The 12,876-nt window shown below is 32.7% G+C and overlaps 1 protein-coding gene across 6 annotated transcripts in view; it reads left to right on the top strand.

Moving 5' to 3' along the window:
- Positions 1 to 395: 395 nt before the first annotated feature.
- The window catches only part of LOC145266402 (calumenin-like), a 51,841-nt gene continuing 39,360 nt past the window's right edge, over positions 396 to 12,876 (top strand). For 2 of the 6 annotated variants that reach the window (XM_080122053.1, XM_080122049.1), the window contains exon 1: positions 579 to 814. The gene's annotated coding sequence lies outside the window, so the exon portion shown is untranslated. The other 4 variants (XM_080122051.1, XM_080122055.1, XM_080122054.1 and 1 more) reach the window with 4 other exon arrangements.

A 12,876-nucleotide genomic window follows, 5' to 3' on the forward strand; every position in this document is an offset into this window, starting at 1 on the left:
TGTAAATGGGCAATAGTTAAATTGTTGTTTCAATAGCAGATAATTTTAATAACAGAAATATCAGTAACTAGTCCGAAATTTCCGGGTTTTTAAACTAAAATATTTTTTTCTGTGTAAGAGTTACTGATTGCGATGAATATTTCTCTAATTCGTGGCCAATATTCTTCTTAGCTTTTTTTTTTTTTTTTCAGCATTTACTAGCAACAGTATTTTATTATTACATCACTCTATTTTCTGGGTTAAAACTAACAAAGCGCATAGAAATATATTTTTTTTTTCTAATTCTTTAAACTTTTTTTTATTTAATCATTCATTCATTTATTGTGGATTTTATGCATTTATTTATTTTAGGTTAGGTTTAAGATTTCACCGGGTAACTTCCGACCATGCGCACCGGTTAGCCACGTTGACAGCAGACGATTGGTTAACTACGACCACGTGATAGCTCTAAACACTCTTCTGATTGGTGAATTTTTAAATCGAGGCGGCCAGGCTTTGAAGGAGGGGGAATCCGGGAAGGCCATTGACGGCAAACCTGCTCGCTGTGTTTTTAAAGCCTGGTAAGTGCCAAACTGACCGTCATTTTCTTATTGGACATTTAATCAACAAACAACGTCGCTCTCTGCAGCCGTCTTCTTTTTATCTCTCATTATTATTGCATAATACGTTATCGTGAGAGATTCGTTTCTATTTAGGGGCTTTATTTTTTAACCCCCTTTTCATTACTGACTGAAACCTTTCTTTTTTGTTTTTGTTTGAGGTGTTTATTTTCATTTGCCAAACTCGTCTGTCTTCCGAAAAAAAATCTTTCACAGTAAGTATTTATATTAACTACTCGCATAGATCTTTCTTTGATCTTCCCCGCTTTAAAGAACAAAAAAAAAAAAAAAAAAAAAATTAAGCCGCTTTTTTCTCTCCCCCCCCCCTTATATATGTATATATAACTTTAAAAACTTACACGTGTCCCGAAATGAATGTCACATTTTTTTAATAATGTTAACATCTAAATAGGAACAAACATTTTTGGGACAGATCGTAGACGGTCTCGAAATGTTATACTATTTTTAATCTTAATATTTACTATGGAACATTCATTTTGGGACACATGTTTTTATTTATTCAATGAAACGTTGTTAAATATTTTTTTGTTTCTTGATTGTATTTTATTTTAAGACTTACAAAATAGTCGTGATTTTATGAAATTGTCAAAGTTTTTGAAATTCCATAATTTTCCACTTGAAAAAATAGTTTTATTGTTGATCCTATGCTAAATCCTCGCCTCCAAAAAAGGATACTCTGAAAAATTAGGTGGAAAGAATTTTTTTTAATTTTTTTTTAGAATTTATAATGTGGGATCAGTAACGTAAAATGATCCCATTTCTGGGCCATTGTGTAGCGTTTTAGGGTAATTACTTAAATTTGTCTTTGTTTGCTCTAATAGGAGATAAATCCTGTGCGTTATTTATTTTTTGTTTCTCGGCGATTCTAAGTTAGTGATAAAAAATATTAACTGCCCTAAAAAGCTAGACTAGTCCGGAAATATCATTTTCGGTGCTTATGCACTTTTGTTACCGCGCTATATATATATATATTGTTTTTAATAGTATTTTCAAGTTAAATTAAAATTTTAAGTGAAAATAGAGAATAGTTAGAAAACACACCCTCCTCCTCATGGTAAGAATGGCTTTCTAAATAACGTTATTTCAGCACGGTAACAAAAGTGCATAAGTACCTCCATTTTCATTTTACAGGTTGATATTAGAAAATAATTATTTTCTCTTTCAGACAGTTTTTGTATTCACTCATAATTGCCTTAAAAAAAAAAAGAATCTCTTTGAGGAGGGGTCATCTACAAATTTGCAACTTTTTTTTTTATCCTTGCCTCTGTCAATTCAACACTTTGTATTATTCGAAGTGTTTTCGCCTTGATTATTTGTTTCCACAATGTTTTCGGCCGACATAATCTCTGGCCTTCCGCAAGTGCACCTAGCCGGAATTTGGAACGGAATTTCGAACTGAACGTTTTACTTTAATATTCACGAGGGTAAATTGTTTTTATTTCACCTAAACTGTTAATATATTTTATTCTGAGTTATTATCGCCTGTATTAAAGCTCGAACCTTCGATCTTTCTAAGATTGTCACTTAGAGCTGATTATTAACTAAATGAGTTAGCGTCCAAAATTCTTGTATGAATTTTGAAAATCTTAACAGTTCAGTGCGAAATTTCGTTCGGGTTCCTAAATTGTAAAGGAATTCATCTGTTTGATTACCGAAACGTCGTGATGAGAATAATAATCCAAATGTATCCATCATCTCAAAGATTCTGAAACCAAAATCGAATCCAATATTGTTTACTATTGTTGATCGTTTTAAATGTCACAACTTTATCGATTGTTTACACGCGACATTTGTATTACTACAGTATTTTTGTTTTTCATTCATTAAAGTAAACCGTTTTTACTATTTATTTCGAAAGATTTCGTAATGGGGGGGAAGAATTCGGTAAATATTTACATTCTTTCAACGTTAACACTCACCTTTAAAATGACGTCTTTCATGTTTTCGAATATGCTGAAAACGAATATCGCATTGAAATTTAGCGCAGACAAGTAATTTTCTAGATATTAAGACTTTCTTTTGGTACCGCGCTGAAATAATGACATTATTTCGAAAGTCTTTCTTAACATGGGGAGGGGAAGATGTTTTGTAACTATTCTGTGCTTCCACCTAAAAATTTAATAAAAAGATATCGTGAAACTTGAATTTAACCTGACAAAACTATTTAAAATAGCGCGGTCGCGGTACCAAAACTACATAAGCACCCCCCCCCCCAATGTATTACCTAATGTCAGTAAGGAGGAGTGTGTTTGTAACACGTATGCACATTATTAATTTTCAATTGGGCGGGGGGGGGGGGTGAATATGGCCACTAGTGAGATTACATTGGATACTAAAGGTCTTAATATCCAGAAAACAACTTGTCTGCACAAAATTTAAATGTGATATTAGTTTTCAGCATACCCGAGAACCTAGAACAGTCCTTGTAAAGGTGGAAAGAAAGTTAAAAAAAAAAAAAAAAAAGAAAAGATGCTGGAAGAATACCCGCCCTAAGACAAGTAAAAATTTGCACCACTTTTATCTCCTTTCAAAGACTAAAATCAAAACCTAATAATATTCCGATTTCGGTCAAATGATTTTGATTGTAGAAAATGTCTTGAATGTTTAAATTTCAAAAGAAGTTGAAATTCAAGGATTTTTCCTTAATTAGTGTCTAATAACTATGAATAATAATAAAAAATTAATGCAAATCTGAAATATTAATATTGAAATGAGATTGTACTCATTAAGCTTCCTAAACACTTGAAAATATACTTTTTCAGGTTATAAATAACCTATATTTGACAGAATATTCTTTCTTCCACGCTTTATTTCTTTTTAGGTATATTTTTTAATGTCCTATTATAAACTTTCTGTAACCTTTTTCTTACAACCTCTTACCAAAATGAACAGGTGCCTTCCTGTGGGGGGAGGTCAGCAGGATGACATATTTGGCCTCTTCAAAAAACTTACTCATTCTTGCTCTAACTTCATTGCATCTGTTTTTTTTTTGTTTTGTTTTTTTTAACTCTCCATTTCGAATTTTTGACCGTAAGCCGCCATCAGTGAACTGATTTTTTTTTTATTAAACGATCTTGAACAACGATTTAAGTTAAATCTAGACTTTCAAACTGCAATGTTTGCGCATGCGCGCACGCACACACACACACACACACACACACACACATATATTATATATATATATTATATATATATATATATATATATATTATATAATATATATATATATATATATTATATATATATTATATATATATATGACAAGTTGTTCATCTTACCGTTTATTTATTTCAGCATGTTAAAATGTCCAATTCTTCTTGGAATTTGGGATTTAGACTTTTTGTAATTTATTTGTATATTTAACATACATCGAGCTTCTGCTTCATAAATGGTGAAATATAATTGAATAAGCATAAATGGTGAAATATAATTGAATAAGCAAATTTTAATGTTTGGATTTTTTTTTTTTTTTTATGAAAAAAATTCTAGCAAATATTAATAAATTGATTATAAGATTTTAAGACTTTGTTTTTAATTCTGGCCGTTTTGATGGAGCGGTAGTTTACGGCGGCCTACGGCCACAAATTTGGAAAGGAGGTATGAACTAAATAAATTCAATATCGCCTCTACCTCTCTTGACTAAAACAAGGTGAGGAAACTTTTCTTTTTTTCTTTGAAAACTTTTTACTTGTAAACGTCTGACCTGCTCATTCATTGGTTAAATTTTTCCAATAAAACGGATTTAAAGCGTTATACGCATAGCGCGCACGTCTTTTCCATTTTTCTAATTTGTTTCTTTTTATATTTGTTTAGTGGCATCGTTAAAGTAGGGAATGTTATGATAACGTTATAACAATTTTGTACTGGGAACATTTAACTATACACTAGATTATTCAGAATCTAATCATTTCTTCTCACTTATTTTAAAGTCCACATTTTTGTCTTTAATAGTGACTCTTTTATAATTATTAGTGGACAAAACGCGCAAGTCGTTTTAGATCCGACAAACTGACAATTTTGTTTTAATTAAATTCTTGTATATAGATAGATTTATTTTCAACAATTTTTTTTTTTTTTTTTTTTTTTTTTCCCGATTTAAAGAACTTTAAGTAAGACAGGCCCCCTGAAGTAAATGTGGTATTATGGTGAGTGGTTTAAGACATTTTATTTATTTTTTTTTTTTTTTTATTAGTGACCAGGGATCATCAAAGACGCCCATCTTCCCACATTTTCGAATGGCATTGTGCCTGATTTGTTTAAAATGTACATTTTTATAAAACATTTTCTTCGAATAAATAATTCAAAGTTAAGGCGACGTATGTGTTTAGTTCTTCCAGGCGTTACCACCTCTGAATGGTAGGGGATGAGTTTATTGCCTGAGGAACTCTCGCTGCCAACCTGTCCGTCTGACCAGCCATTTTTTTTTTCTTTTTTTTAACAACCGTGAGAAACGCCCTTGTCGCGTCTAGAAAAGCTCCCTCTCCACATTAAGCTCGACCTTTATATCATCTCGCCCTCAGTTCTTGTAAATCAACAATTATTAAAAATTAGGTAGTTGTAGATTAATCTTTTAAACCGACGTATTTCAGGTGAAAGCATTACGTACTTATGTATCATGTCGAAATTATATGTAAAAAATTAGTTACCCCCCCCCCCCCGTATTTTAGTTCTTAGGATTCTGTAAAAACTTCCACGTTGCAATGAGTGTATTTCGCCCTACGCAACTATTTACACGTGTCAAGTAGCTGACTTGCATCTTAACCCCCCCCCTCTCTCCAGGCATCATCATCATCATCACCATCATCATCACCCGCCCACTTTTCTTGGAAACAGTGATCAGCATGAGGCATGACCATCCACCATCACTAAACTTGGTTTACGCCCTTTAAAGATAGAACAAGCAACTGACTGACTTTTTGAGATAAGGATATGCGAGTTAACAATTAATTTTATTTTCTTATATATTTCTTCAGTGCATTTTAATAAAGTTTGACATTAACTTAAACTTTATGAAATAATTATATCGGAAAAATTATATATATATATATATATATATATATATGATGCTTTTCATGATGCCATTTCTTACTAAACAGTGATCGACTTTTGGATTTTTAACAAGTTTTTTTTTTTTTTTTTGATTCAGTTTTAACTTTTAGTATTGTAGAAATGTAAGAACTTTTCTACATAGTTATTTTTTATTCAGCGCCCCCCCCTCTCCATAATTTCAATTATTTTAACGATTCAACATTTGTGCAGTGAACATGCTCTTATTTACTTGCGTGGCTATGAGGGCAAAACGAAGCACAAGGTCAGTTTTTAATGTGGAGAAAATACATTGAAACAAAAATAAAAATTGAATCTGTCTAGATTGAGGACAGAATAGACTAAGTGTAGCATCAGAACAGATACTACACTTGCTGATAAAAGAAAATATTTCTAAACTTTCATTATATGGAATTTTCATCAGCCCACATTAATGCAATCAAGATTGTAATATATATATATATATATATATATATTAATTTTTAAAATATAATTATCCACTGACATGTTTCATTGTCTATGACTCCTCAGAGTGGCTGAATCTTGTGAGATTCAAAATCTGGACTTCATTGGTAAAAAGCCTAAACTCTTACCACTGGATCACCTCGCACGACTGTTTGGATGCATCGTGATTTACGTAAATGTTATTTTATTTGCGATTTAACAAATAAAATAACATCTATAATATATATATATAGCGAGTTTTTTTAAAGCTCTTTTTTATTATTTAATATATATATATATATATATTAAATAATAAAAAAGAGCTTTAAAAAAACTCGCTAAGGTAGTTAAAAAAAAAATGGTGTTTCGAAGTTAATATCGCTAAAAAACACAACAAATCTTATATATAATCGTAGAAATTTCCAGGTTGGAATCTGTATATTCGCTGGGAGTAGTGCACCCCCAGCCTTTAAGACATGCATCTCGGAGAAACTGATATAAAAACCTGTGTTGTACTGTATATTCTGTCCTGTGGTAGTCATCTGCACTGACAAAGGTTGGTAGTAATACCAAAGAGTGTGGTTGGTTCTACACAAAGCCTTCACCACTATAAACAAATCATCTGTGTGGATTTCTGAGAAACTTAGTTGTTGTGGTGGAAGCTCATACGTCGAAATCGTGTGTGTGTGTGTGTGTGTGTGTCCATCTTTTTATAAAAAAGATGGAAACTGCATAATTCATTCCACCATTGTTTCTTGATTTGCTTCAGTTTGTATCTATCGATTAAATTTCTGCATTGCATTCTGCAAGATTATCTTTTCTGTTACATTTTGTTCCCAGTCAGTATAGTAAAAATGTAATTTTAAAGAATTGTTAAGTTTGAAAAACTTACATTGATTCCTAACATTTCAAAGTTTTCCAAATTTTTAAAAGGGGCTAAACTTCTAGGATTCTTTAAGGTTGGATTTTTCTTCCTGCTCTTGTCAAAGTGTGCGTCCACAACTAGTAGTTTTGTAATTGGCTTCTTAACGGCAAGATGAATGTGTTAAAATCTAAGAAATAAGGTCAGCTTGTGCAGTTTTAAAAGTTAGGCCTAAATAGCATATAAGCGGGAATATCAAATTTTGATTCTGACTAGCCATTTTGGTGTTTTTGTTTTGTTATTAGCACATACTTTGATACAAGTTTATTGACAAGTTATGATGTCCTGCAACAATATAGAAACATTTTTTTTTTCAATTATGACATCAAAATTAAGGGGAATAATTCATGTTCTAAATTGAATATAGTTGTCTCCCTTACAACTAGAAATTTCTTTCTTTTTCTTAATTGGTTTTAAAATGTGTAAACAAATAGCAAGTAAAAAAAATAATAAAATGACTTTACTGCATCCCGGACAACACCAGACGTTAATCATAAGATTACAAGATTTTTTATTATTATTATTATTATTATTATTATTAAAAATGGAAAAATGGCCAAAGGATTATATAGCTGCTCCATCAGTTATGTATTAGGTTTAGGAATGACAAATCGTACCCTTTTCTCAAATCACAATATGGTTTTCATTGTCATTCTTTCCTACAATAATGGCATTGTCTCGTTCTTGATGTGACATGTTGACAATCTTTTTATTCATTATGTTGACAACCTCTAACCCACCCGAGAGTCGAGGCTGACCCATTTTGTTCTGTGTGTGTTGAAATATGTCGAAAGTTAGAGATGGAATCTTTTGCTACTTTGTGTATGTCTGTTTTCTCATCCCTACAAACTTCACTTTTTTTTCTTTACACACACACACACACACACACACACACACACACACACACACACACACACACAGGTGTTATCTGTGTGTGAGGGGGTGACAGTAAGTTTCCTTTGTCACACTAACTTCTATGTAACCCTGCCCCCCCACACACACACACTAGTTTTTAGTTTGCCAGGTACAGCTTCCTTAGAATAGTTGTTTGGGTTTAAGAGGCAGGGTGAGGGTGACAAATGCCTTTCTTTTAACAGATGAAAATGCTCATAGAAACAGATAGAAAAATTTGCCTTATGGACCCATTCAACCTCCCTTCCCCCTATAGTTACCAGTTAATGATGGGACTTACAATTTTTTTTCGCATTTTGTTTATAGGCTATTTTGTTTAAGATTATGTAATGAAGTATTTCAAATAAAAAATCTATTTAATTTTATGCATGATGTCTGAGCAAAATTTGTTTAAAATGAGGAAACCTGCTAATATGATTAAAGTTTTTACAAGATGGCGTCATGCTGGAATCAGAAGTAGGTTTTCATGTAAAAGATGGACTGAAGTCATCTATATATATAAAAACGAAAATGTATGTGTGTACGCTTCTCCTCGATGTCCACAAAAGGCTTCTTTCAGAGAAGCGCTCGCTCGCTTCGCAACTTAAAACTTTTTATATCATCTATAAATTGTAATATCTCACACTTAACCACGGAGCTCGCCTGTCTATTTAATTTTATTGACTTTCAAACGTTAATTATTCCACATTTCCCGCATCGGCACGCGTTACATTCGGTTTTCGGTATAAACAAAAAGCGGAACGCGACTCTAATCACTGGCCCAGAGCCAGTGGTCTTTAGAGAGCTAAGTAACGTTTGTTCAATGTCGACTTCGTCATATCAGACAGTAGCTTTCGTTTAGAGACAAGATACTCCCCCTAATAAACAGGGAACTGGTTTTCTCCGAACTTAGTTAAAAACAAACAAACCGATTTATTTATTTATTTATTTAAAAACTGTCCCACACAAAATCGTAACTACTGAATAGCTATCGCCGTCACGTCAATCAAAAATGCGCACCTGTTTTTTTTTTTTTTTTTTTTTTCACACTTTACTATTTTCCAACTGCGTGTCGTCAACACTTCGTTTTTTTTTTCACGGGCACCTGTTTTTTTTTTTTTTTTTTTTTTTTTTTTTTCACATTTTCGGGTTTTTTCACACACACTTACAAACACCCGGGCAATGCCGGGTACCCCTCACTAGTCTATAATATACAAGTGAAAATGTTTCTGTGAGCAATTTTTTGTATGTCCGGCAAAGGCTTTTGGGAGGGTGGGTTAAACCGTTTTTTTACAACTTTTTATGTACTTCCAAGATTATAATATCTCCGATTTACAAAAGGGGGTTGTGTCTATCTTTTATTTGAGCAACTTTTATGTTATAAAATTCGCACTATTTCTTCCTCTTGTGCATTTGTGCGTGTCTTTTGTATGTAAAAGCGAAACTACGGAAGCAAAGTCGTGTTCTCTGCCTTTTGTGCCGTGACGTCCAGAAAACCCCTCCTATCAGGCAATTCTTATTCATTTGGACACTTCCCTTTTTATGGCGAGCTGGTTTTCTCCCAACATCTTGGAGAAACAAACAAATACAGCAGTAATTATGATTTCATTTCTCTATGGCGTGATGTTTGACATAGAAAAGCAGATGTTCGTTTATGCAACTGCGTTTTTTAAGCATTTAATTTCAACCATTCTCACTTCTCTTAGCGTAGCGGTAATATGTAATGTTTTCTTTTCTGATTTTACCTCAAGGCTTCAGGTTCGAGCCTACCAAAACTTTTCTTTTTCCTACACACACACTGACACACCTGGGAATGTTGGGCACCCCTGCTAGTGCTAAAAGTGAAAATGTGTGCGTGTTTTCTTTCTTTTTTTTTCTTTTTTCTTTTTTTTATTTTATATGTCTGGCTAAGACATTTTTCGGGGGTGGGGATACCCTGTCTCAAAACTTTTTAATATGCTCCCTAGATTATAATATCTATGATTTGCGAATGGACGTCGTGTCTATCTTTTATTTGAACAACTTTTATTTTAGAAAATTTCCGCTGTTCTGTGTTTGGTCATGTTTTTCGTAGAAATAAAGCGAAAGTATTCGAAGAATTGCATTTCCCTGGCACTCTTCCCTGGGATGTCCGGAAAAGCAATAAGCTTTGATCAATGTGGGGAAAACCCTTCATATCAGACAATTGCTATTCATTCGGACACTCCCCTTTTTATAGAGAGCTGGTTTTCCCAAACATCTTGGGGAAACAAACAAATACGCAGAAACTGGCTTGGAGCCAAAGTTAAGGTCGTGATTTTATTCCCCTATGGCATGATGTTTGACCTTGTTAAATTTATGCACCTGTGTGAATTTGTTCACTTAACTTTTTAATCATTTAATTCGAACGATTCTCACTTCCTCATCAGGCCTCTAACAACAGATCCTTCAAAAAGGACACTAAAATAAACCTTCCCTTATTTCTGAATGAAGGTTGATAATCTTTAGGGATGGAACAGCTACTACGGGTTGATCCTGGCCTTGATTTTTTTTTTTTTTTTTTTTTTTTTTCACCCTAAACAAGGCATATTGGCACTTGGAACATCAGAGGCTACTATTTGGGATTGTGTCTAACGGGGAACTGTAGGGAGTTGAGCGGCGAAAAATCTGTTCACATTACATTCTGCAGGTTAGTATTGTCAGAGAAGCAGGAAACAAGGTGGAAATTCCAAATTCTAGCAGCCCAAGAGAAAAACCTATTAGAAAGTTTTCTGGTATCTAGAGGCTTCAACAGTGAAAGGATGAGATTTTGCTTGGCAAGTCAGTCATGTATGTTGTAGGGGCACAAGTGCCGTGCGTTCATCAGTTTCATCAAAGTATTTGTGAAACCGGGACACATTTCAATGATGGGATAGAAGTTTGAGCTTAGTTGATAGTGCAAGACCTATTAAATTTGAGACTTTGGGGGAAGAGGGGGGGGTCTGTCTAAGAGCGAAAAACTAGTGGTAGATGCACCAGCCCAGATGTGGCAACAATATTCAATGCATAGACGGATTGCGGCTTTGAAAATATATAGGGTACTGTTGGTGCTAGTGATTTTCTAGTCTAGTTTATTTTCTTTCTTTTTGTCAAGTTTTTTTAAAACTCTGCTTGCAAACCAGTTTTTCAACTGAGTCGATAAACTGTAATTGAAGCCAGCAAATATCTTTGATAAAATCAGATAAGATGAGTTTCAAGTAAATGAAGTCTTTTCTGTGCTATGACCTGCCATCCACTATCATTTAAATAGGCGAGCTAATAATTAGTCTTTAAAGTTATTCATTTTCATTATTAAAAAAAATTATCTCTTGGGAATTGGGAGATATCGTCTTTTGATTTGACTTTCTATGAAAGTGAGACCTGACCTCCAATGAAAATTGTTTGCTTTTTTTTTTTTTTTTTTTTTTTTTTTTAGAAGACACTACTTATCAAGGCCTAGAGGCCACTCGAGGATAAGGGGTTAATGAATGAAATTGGATAGAAATTGATTATTGAAGATGACTACTCAAAAATAACATCTTTGACAACAACCATGTTATAGTTGTCTCGGAAACAGTCTGATATTGTGTTCCACGGGCAGGTAGAAATTTTGCTCATGGAATTTAATTTAGTTTTATGTACAGATAGTGAGGGAAATTGTTGACAGTTGTTGTAGCTAGACAGATGTTTCCTCCTTGAATTAATGTTTTGACTTTTTTTTTTTTTTTTTTTTTTCCATAGCTGTTATCTGAATACTTATTTTCAGTCGGGAGTCTTCACTTAAAAATCGAAAGCCACAATTTAAATCAACGAAAAGTTAAATATGTATTAGAACGCAATATTTTTTCCAAGTCTCAAATCCTAAAATAGAAGAGTGAAAAATGAAGCAAAAAAAATCAGAGCCTGCATTTCTTGAAGATGTATTGGCTTGTGCTGTCCAAAAAAACTCTGTTAAATCTGCCAGAATGATTGTGGTGAAAAATTTGTATAAAAGCTATTTTAGTTTGAAAAGAAACAGGAACGGATGTTGTTGGTATTTTTATTGCAGAGAAATGAATATTGTGATTGAATAATAGACGGATTAAATCATCCTGTTAATGGTTGGTGAGAAAATTTTCACAGCCATATTCATTTGTTTGTCACAATGTGCTTTGGATTAAAATGATGAAAAGTTTTGTGATGAGCTTATTTATTGTAGTAACTAAAAGTTGATATTTGAATGAAAGGGAGCGATTAGGATCGACTTTAGAGAAAGGGGGGTAAAGATAGGTTAGTTTGGAAGTGACTTTCTTTAAAAGCCATCCAAAATATACTTGCATTTAAAGTGGATGTTAAACCGCATGTGGTGACGCTTTCCTGACAACATGTATCCTTTCTTATTGTATTTTGGACCATAATCTATTTTTTTGATTAGTCTTAAAATGAACATTTTTTTCCAGTTTTCTAAAAGCTGTCCAATATGTTAGCATGTAAAGCAAATGTTAAACTGAATAGGATAATGATAACCTCCCAGGCATTAAGGATGATTTACCTTGTTGATTTCGACTGGAACCACTTGGTTAAAAGAATATCACAAATGAAATTTTGGTTTTATGGAATTTAAAATGTTAGCACATATTATAAAGTAGACAGTTTAATAATTAAAAAATTTTTTTTTAACTTTTTGGAAATTTTAATTAGTTATAAATTTTCTAAAAATTTATAGGAGAAAGATTTAAGATTATAGAATAATAGTATTTGTTTTCAATTCTACATAAAATAGTTTAATTATTGGAAATTATCAATCAAATAAGAGTTTGCTTGCAAACCAGTTTTTCAACCGAATCAATAAACTGTAATTGAAGCCAGCAAATATCTTTGAATCTTTTTATTTTTTATTTTTTTAAATTAACTTTTGGCTGTGATTCTAATGTTGTTTAATCTTTTTTATCCTCGGTTAATAAAGGGGGAAATCCT

Source organism: Euprymna scolopes, chromosome 41 (genome assembly GCF_053919585.1).
Source record: "Euprymna scolopes isolate OS-2025 chromosome 41, ASM5391958v1, whole genome shotgun sequence".
Classification (NCBI taxonomy): Eukaryota; Metazoa; Mollusca; class Cephalopoda; order Sepiida; family Sepiolidae; genus Euprymna; species Euprymna scolopes.